The 8,390-nt window shown below is 39.3% G+C and overlaps 1 non-coding gene across 1 annotated transcript; it reads left to right on the forward strand.

Annotated features, from left to right (window-relative positions):
• Nucleotides 1–1,786: 1,786 nt before the first annotated feature.
• On the forward strand, nt 1,787–1,905 carry LOC114917754 (5S ribosomal RNA). Its single transcript, XR_003806414.2, has one exon. It is a non-coding gene; the product is annotated as a 5S ribosomal RNA (ribosomal RNA).
• The last annotated feature ends 6,485 nt before the right edge of the window (nt 1,906–8,390 follow it).

The following is an 8,390-nucleotide window of genomic DNA, read 5'->3' on the forward strand; positions in this document are numbered from 1 at the left end:
GATTGATGATGCAGGTAGGTATAAGACAGGTTAAAGACCTTATGTACGAGGTTGTGCCTGGCTTCCTGCCTAACAGGGCCGTGTACGACTCGATAACGGAGGCGGGAGAAGAGGTCAGTCGGGTAACGGTAGACAACTGGTGTGAGGCCATTAAGGCTGGGCTACCGGCACCCTGGGTGAGCATGATTTGTAAGTGAACTGTACGGGCAGGGAAGACAGCAGTACCTGACCTGTATGTAGGGAGAAGGGAGGAGGGCTGTCACCTGTCCAACTCCTCGGTGAGGTCAGTTTACTGGGCACTATGTAGGAAAGTTACGAAAAAACCAGCGGCAGAGGAGATGTGGGTCAGGCAGTTTCCGGAGATCAACCCCAAAAACATCTGGAGGAATCTCAACCTTAGGCACAACAACGTTGACTGTGAGAACCTCGACTTTAAAATGAGGCGGAATAAAATCTTCACCAACGTTGTGGTGCACCAGTTTAACAATGACGCTGCAAGGGAGTGTGACGTATGCAGAATAGAAGCCGAAACACTGTTTCATCTCTTTTGCGAGTGTGATCGGGTGGATGCATTTCACGAGAGATTAAAGAGGTTAGTAGCAGCAGAGTGGGAGATAGTGGTGAGTACGGCAAAGGAATGGCAGGAGCTTTTCATGCTGGGAGTGGCTAAACGTACCTTGGTAGGTAGTGCTCATTTATAAAATTTTATACTGAGTCACGCCAGGTATGCGATCTGGACAAGGCGCAACCTGGCTCATTTTGATGGTAAACAGGTGGATGCGTGGAATGTATTTCGGTCTGTACTTCACAGGACGGTTTACCTGGTGCAGAAGCACTTGGGCAGGGAGGAGTTTGGGAGGTGGTTTCTTGTAGGGCACAAAATCATTGAGGTGGATGACAGGGAGGTGATGAGGGTGAATGTGGATTAGGGATAGGGAAAAGCACAGGAGAAGCAGAACAACATGTAAGTGGAAAATATATGAATGCAGTGCACATGAAAGTAGGAGTGAGGGGGGCATGCGATTTCGATGATGTTGGGATTTTCAATTAACTGCATTGTGTGAATGGAATTGTTTAATGTGTGGATGGAAAGGAGGGAGAGTGATGGCTGCTACCACAAGAGGGAGACAGCGGGCAGGGAAGATGTTGGGGTTGGGGAGGGAAAAGGGATAGAGTGACTCTGGTGGATGAGGGTGGATGGTGGGAATGAAGGAGGAGTGTTGAGAGTTTTGTGGTGGGACTTGTGTTTTTCTGTTTGTTTGTTGTTTTTTGGAAAGACTTCCTTTATTGTTATATATATATATATATATATATACTGTATAGATATGTATATATATATATATATATATATTCGGTGTGTTTAAGGCGGGAGTATAGGAGCTTTATTTGACAATTCTGGTTTAATAATGGATTTGGGTTTTGCATTTTTAAATGGTGTGATGTATGATTTGAGAGGATTTAAAATTAAGAATCCTGACAGGGTACATTATGCATGGGGATGTTGTTGAAAAGAACATGTGACTGAAGTGATTGTAAAAATTGTGTGAAACATGTATTGTGGAAATTATATTGTATTTTTGATAATGAAAAAAGGGTCGGGCCTGGTTAGTACTTGGATGGGAGACCGCCTGGGAATACCAGGTGCTGTAAGCTTTTTCATTTTTTTTATCATATAGAGACATATTCACATGTCCAAAAATTCACCCAGAATCAATAATGTGGGGGAGCATTTGCTCGTGCTGAGGGCACGAGATCGTTAAAAGGCCCCTTTCTGCACACAATAATGACTTACAGCCATACCACCCTGAACACGCCCGATCTCATCCTATCTCGGAAGCTAAGCAGGGTCAGGCCTGGTTAGTACTTAGATGGGAGACCGCCTGGGAATACCAGGTGCTGTAAGCTTTTTCATTTTTTTTATCATATGGTTCTTTTTTTTATCATATAGAGACATATTGCAGTCTAGGCCTGTGAAGGCTGTTTTGTCATGAGTCGGGGATCCGGCCGAAGATTTCTGCCTTTTAATAAGGCAGTTTTTTCTTACCACTGTAACTTTTGCTGCTTTGCTAAAGTGCTCATGATGGATAGGCCGGATCTTTGTAACATAGTAATAAGTAAGGTCTTTTACCTGCTTTTTGTAACATAACAATGAGTAAGGTCTTTTTACCTCCTCTTTTGTAATGTTAACAAACAAAGAGTAAGGTATTTTACCTGCTTTTTGTAAAGTGTCTTGAGATAACACTTATGAGTTGACGCTATACAAAATAAATTGAATTGAATTGAATTGAATTAATGCACCCAATGAGCTTTCAAATGTATGACATCAATTTGCAAGCAGCAGACATTTAATGTGAAAAAAACAAACATTTTATACACAGAAAGGATAATGTTAATAACAGCATAACTTCACATAGAAATTGTGCCTCAGAATTGGAATACAAGTGAATCGTCTTTGGGTTTGAGTTGCCAGATTCCAGTTTCACTTCATTTAACTCATTTTCAAAGATTTAACATTCAGTGAAAGTGCTTCCTCTTTTATATTTTAAACCACCACGCCTGGTGGGATATGCACTCATGACGCAACACTACACTGTGTTGATGTCAACTTCCTGGTTCATTTCTTGTATGAAACTGCAATGAACTTGTTTAACAAGACCAAACCAGATCTTAACACCTTAAAGGAATGGTATGCAACTTTTGTAGCAGATGTAGATGTCACTGCTCAATCAAAGCGCCCCTCCCTCTGTGTTCTTACAGACTGGACTGATCTCCATTCAGATATGCAGTCCCAGAGTTTTTTGGATTTGGTTATTTCTTTGAACTATTTTAGACCAAACGAAGTATTTTCTTTCGGTTTGGGAATTCTGTTGTTTTTCCTAGAATCGTACACCTGCGACAAAACTCTCTCACCCCTCGTGGTGGCAGGGATAATAGTTTGAGAGGGAGGGATTCATGTTAGAAACATGTTTGAGCCTCTGAGCAAAAACACACAAAACCACTGCCCCGTCAGTGAACACAGAACTGACAACAACAAACCCAGAAGGGATTTGACTTCATTATTTAAGAAAATCATTACTCAGCAAAATATATAGTTAGGATATATTCAATATCTTCTATCATAATGGTTAAGATGTTGAATATTTTTACCTTTTACGTTTACGGGAAATGGCACATAAGCTTGTGTTAGATGAATTTTATTTCATTCAGGAAGACCATAATCTCTGTGAGTTAGATTGAACTTTAACCTTCCAGTCAGCTTCAAACTGTGCTGATCCAGTTTGGTAACAAAAGAAATAAAAACGAGAGAATGACTGAGGGGGAATTCTTCATCAGACGAATGCAGAGTTTCTACTGTTTCTGCACATCTGTCACAACCACAGATATAATGATTGTCAAAGCGACTTCCTAGAGTTGTAAATTCTCTGTCTAACAGTGATAAAAAAAGAAGCTGCTGTGTGTTTGGTGTCTGATAAGCTTTACACACCTCAACTCAAACTAGTAACAACAAGCCCAAACAAAGAAGAGCTGTCGTTGGCTGCAATTTCTTTTTTTTTTAAGAAAACTGACATGTTATAATGCTTCTTAAAGTCTTTATACAAAATGTTGTGACTTGTATCCACACATAAAGGAACCATGGATTTAATTCAAATAATTTGAAACAGAACTACTGTATATCTGCAGTCACTCATATCTCTTGTGACAGTCTGTGTATTGTGTTTCTTTCAGGATAAAGTCAAAGTTTGAAACCAAATCTTGCCACAGCAGCCTCTCTGTAATTTACATCTTCACCTACCCGAACAAGAAAATTTCACCAGATGACCTTGTGGGGTCACAATATTCACCTTCGACCTGTCTATAATCACACAGGAAGTCAGCTGATCACTGATCTTACACTAGAGTCAGCTCTCTCACTCACTTTCTTTTTTATACAATCTTGCACAAACTAAATATTTGAGTGATGTTTAAATTAGCTTAAATCACAGGTGAAGGCAATCATTGTTTTAAATCTTTGAAGTCGTTTAAACTTTCAAATCAAGAAAATTCAACTTCAGATTGACTATCGTTGTCTGTGAAATAATGTGAATAATTGTTGTGCCAAGGTTGTTAGAAAGCAAACAGACACTGATATGACTGACACAAGTAACTTTCACTTTTATTCATAAACAAATGTTTTCACCAGAAATCATTCATTATTAGAGCATCACACTTCTAGATTTGTTCCCCACTACATTGATGTTTACTTAATAGTAAAAAAGAAGAAAAAACTAGATTATTTTTTAGCTAAAATTTTGTATTTCTGTGGGTTATTCTTTCGTACTAGTGAGAGTTCAAATAAATGTATAAATAATTATTTAAGTTACTTCATTTTAATTGTACCTGCCTCTGTATGTACAATTTATTGTGCCAAGTAGTGTTGTAGTCAAGACCACACTAACTGAGACCAAGACATACAGCACCCAAGACCAGAGTGCTTCGAGGCCGAGTCAAGACCAAGACCCAAGGCAGTGGAGACTGAAGCCATAAATATTTCTGAAAACACATCATCTAGTGTTCAGTGGGTGTGTCACTCACTTGGATCGTAACACTGGGAAGGTTGCGGCCATCACAGGGGGAAAAGAATTGTTCAAGGAAGAGAAAAACATTTTCTAATCACAGTATTGACGAGGAAAACATATAAGCCTTTCAGTGGTGGTCTTGACTGGTCTTGATTTAAAATCCGGAGTCTGCCCAGTCTGAGTCTGAGTAAAAATGCTTTCGATTCTTAGACGAGACTTTCAAGAAGTGGTCTCGAGACCAAGCCATTACCCAGAACCCATAGTGACCCTTCAACAATGTGATGTGTTCAGCCAACAATACTACAAAGGAATGAAGAATACAATGTAATTATAACGTTTCTTTGAGGTTAAGCAGCAAACCCTCACATCTGAAAAGCTGGAACTATGAAATGAAATTATTTTGAAAGTACTTCACTTGAGTGAAATGTATTAACTCCAATGAACTCTCTGTCACACAGGCAGAATCTAAAGACATATATATATGAAATATTACTGCTGAGAAAAACTTTAGGTGCAAAATACAGCTTATTATCTTGTAGCATGTCAGTGGCCAAATTATGAATTTCAATCTTTCAATCAAAATATGAATGGCAGGTATATTGTGCGTTTCTAGTATCATCTATAGTATCATATCAACTCAAAGCACAGATGCACCTACCATGGGCGGCAGTAGCTCGGTCTGTAGGGACTGAGTCCAAGTCCCGGTATGGACCAAATATGGAAGTTGGTCTGGTAGCTGGAGAGGTGCCAGATCACTTCCTGAGCACTGCCGAGGTGCCCTTGAGCAAGGCACCAAACCCCCTCCCCACCATCAGCTCAGGAGCGCCCACTGTGGGCCACTCCGTCACTCTGACATCTCTCCATTAGTGCATGTCCATAGGATCCTGTTTGTGTTCATGACTTACAGAGTGTAAAAACAGAAATTTCCCCTTGCGGGAATCAATCTTAATCTTAATGTCACATCTACACACTCACAGATATACTCACATACACTGATGACGGGGATGTTCCCATTCATGCGCATTCATAAAGGCAATGTTTCAACTGTAACATTTATTTCAGCAAAGTAATGATAAAATGAGGATAATAATCCATAACAAAACTTATAGAAACACCAAAGCAATGTGTCGCACCTCTCCTGGAGGGCGTCAATATCATCCACAGGTTCAAGGACTCACTATCACTCCCAGGATCACCACTGCTGGTTGGGATAGCTGTTGCAGTCCTCAGCTGGTCATCTTCCTCTGTGTGGATGTTAAAGAAAAAACGATAATATAGACTGTAACTTGGACATCACAGCATTTCAGACACTTGATGTTTCCATGCAAATTATATGAATAAATACTTCAAGATCACAGACAATATGCCTGTATTTATTTCTCTTTGTCATCACTCCCAGTGTTTCCCCCGCACAGAGGCAGCAGTGGTGCAGGACAGCTACTGAATCTCCTGCACCAAAACAGAGGGCTTTGACATCGTAAGTTTAGTAAAGACACTCAAAGGCTAAATGCATATTTGCTCAAAAAAACGGCATGGGATTCAAAGGTGTGTGTGTTTACCTACATATCTTCTGTAAAAAAGTCTATAGTCTGTGGAAGAATGTTCATTTTGATTGTACAGATTCTACTGCCAAGGTCGAGGGGGAGCAGGCTCCACCTCCCCAGATTGTCATATATCCTCCTATTCAGCTGTTTGTAATTAACATCATATAGTTGTGAAAGATTTTTTGTGAAGAGGACACCAAGATATTTTATTTGCGGTTGATACCAATTCAATTGGTGCCTGTCCATTAATTGAAGGAGCAAAGCCGAAGGTCAAAACTTGTGTTTTTTGGATGTTGAGTGTATAACCAAAGTATTGACCATATTTCTTCAGGATGTCAATAAGCAACGGAATACCAGATTCAGGATTTTTCATTGTTACAAGAACATCATCTGCGGTTGGTTATGTGGTTATACCCTCCAGAGCGGTCTCCTCTCTAATAGTCTGGGCAAGCGGCTCTATAAAGAAATTAAATAGTAAGAGACTTAGTGGGCAGCCTTGCCTACATCCTCGTTGCAGAACTATTCCATTCGAGAGACACCCGTTAACTTTTATCCTCGCCGTCAGAGAAGAATATAGCATTCTTATGTATTGTATAAATATATCATCAAAACCAAATCTTTTCAAAACCTGAAATAGGAAGTCCCATCCTACAGAATCAAATGCCTTCTCAGCATGGAGGCTGAGAATGACTGCACTTAATGATTGATTGGAGATTTGATTAATGATATGGAGGGCTCTTCTTATGTTGTTGTGCGTTTGCCTTGTACCTACAAAACCTGTCTGATCCTCATCTATCAAGGAGGGCATAATTGTGTTTAGTCTCTTCGCTAATATTGCTGCATACAGCTTATAATCTACGTTTAAAACACTTATTGGTCTGTAACCTTTGCAGTCTGTTTTATCTTTTTACCCTCCTTCGGTATGACTGAAATAAATGCCTCGTTCCATGATGGTGGGAGAGCTCCACCTCTTAAAGTATAGTTAAAAGAGGGTTTTAATAAGGGAATCAGAGACTCTCTCGTACTTATACCATTCTGGAGGGAATCCGTCACAGCCTGGTGATTTATTGGCATTTATATTTGAGATTGCACTATCAATTTCCTCGGTAGATATTTCAGTGACTAGCTTGTCATTTTGTTTTTTACCTATAGAGGGAAGATCTAATGAAGCAAGAAATTTTTGAATTGTGAGTCCGTCTGCTCTGTCTGGTTGTGTGTATAGTAGTGTATAGTACTTTTCAAATGCATTTTGAATTTCCTCTAATTTATTAGTAAACTTATTTGTAACAGGGTCCCTAATTTTGTGAATTGTATTCTCAGCTAGCTGTTTTCTAAGTCTCCATGCAAGCAACTTATGAGCTTTAGGTCCTGCCTCATAATATATTTGTTTCATGAATCTTAATTTCTTTTCAATTTCCTCACTAAGGATTTTATCTATCTCCTGCTTAACAGGCCTCATTTGCTCAAGTATACTTGGGTCCTTATCAACAGAGTGAAGTTTCTCCAGGTTTCTAAGTTGTTCCTGTAAGTCCGCTAGCTTTTTAGCTCTAATCTTTTTAAGCCTAGCACACTTCGCAATGATTTTTCCCCTAACATATGATTTTGCTGCATCCCATAAAATTGCAGGGCTGACCGTTCCATTATTATTATGTTCTAAACAAGTTTCTATTTCCTTAGCCATTTCAGTTTTGAATATGTCACTATTTAATAAACCTGTATTTAGCCGCCAAAGAGTGATTTTTGGACTTCTCTCCAGGTGAAACTTCATAGTTAATCCAGCATGATCAGAAAGGTCTCTCTGTCCTATTTTGCAGTCTTTGACTTTATGGCAATCTCTGCTAAACATGAAGATGTAATCGATTCTGGAATAGACATTATGTCTTGCAGAATAAAAGGTGAATTCACTATCATATTTGTGTAGATATCTCCATATATCAACAAGACCCAGTTCTTGTAGAATTTCATTGATTTGTTTTTCCAAGAGACTCTTTCTTCTCACCCTGTTAGTTGTGTCTAATTTATGATCAAGGAGTATATTGAAATCCCCTGCACATATGCATGTACCATATGTTTCTGCAGCAATAAGGCTAAATATCTCTCTGAAAATGGTGATGCTGCTGCCTGGGGGTGCATATATGTTACAAAGAGTGACTTCTTCATGCTTAAGCTTACCCTTTACTAAAACAAATCTACCCTCTTTGTCTTTATGTTCTGAGATTAGTTCAAAGCAAACTGAATTTGAATTGGGTGGCTTGTTGTGAGAATCACCTGCATCGTTCATTGTTCCAAC

The sequence above is a fragment of the Labrus bergylta genome, chromosome 5 (genome assembly GCF_963930695.1).
Source record: "Labrus bergylta chromosome 5, fLabBer1.1, whole genome shotgun sequence".
Classification (NCBI taxonomy): Eukaryota; Metazoa; Chordata; class Actinopteri; order Labriformes; family Labridae; genus Labrus; species Labrus bergylta.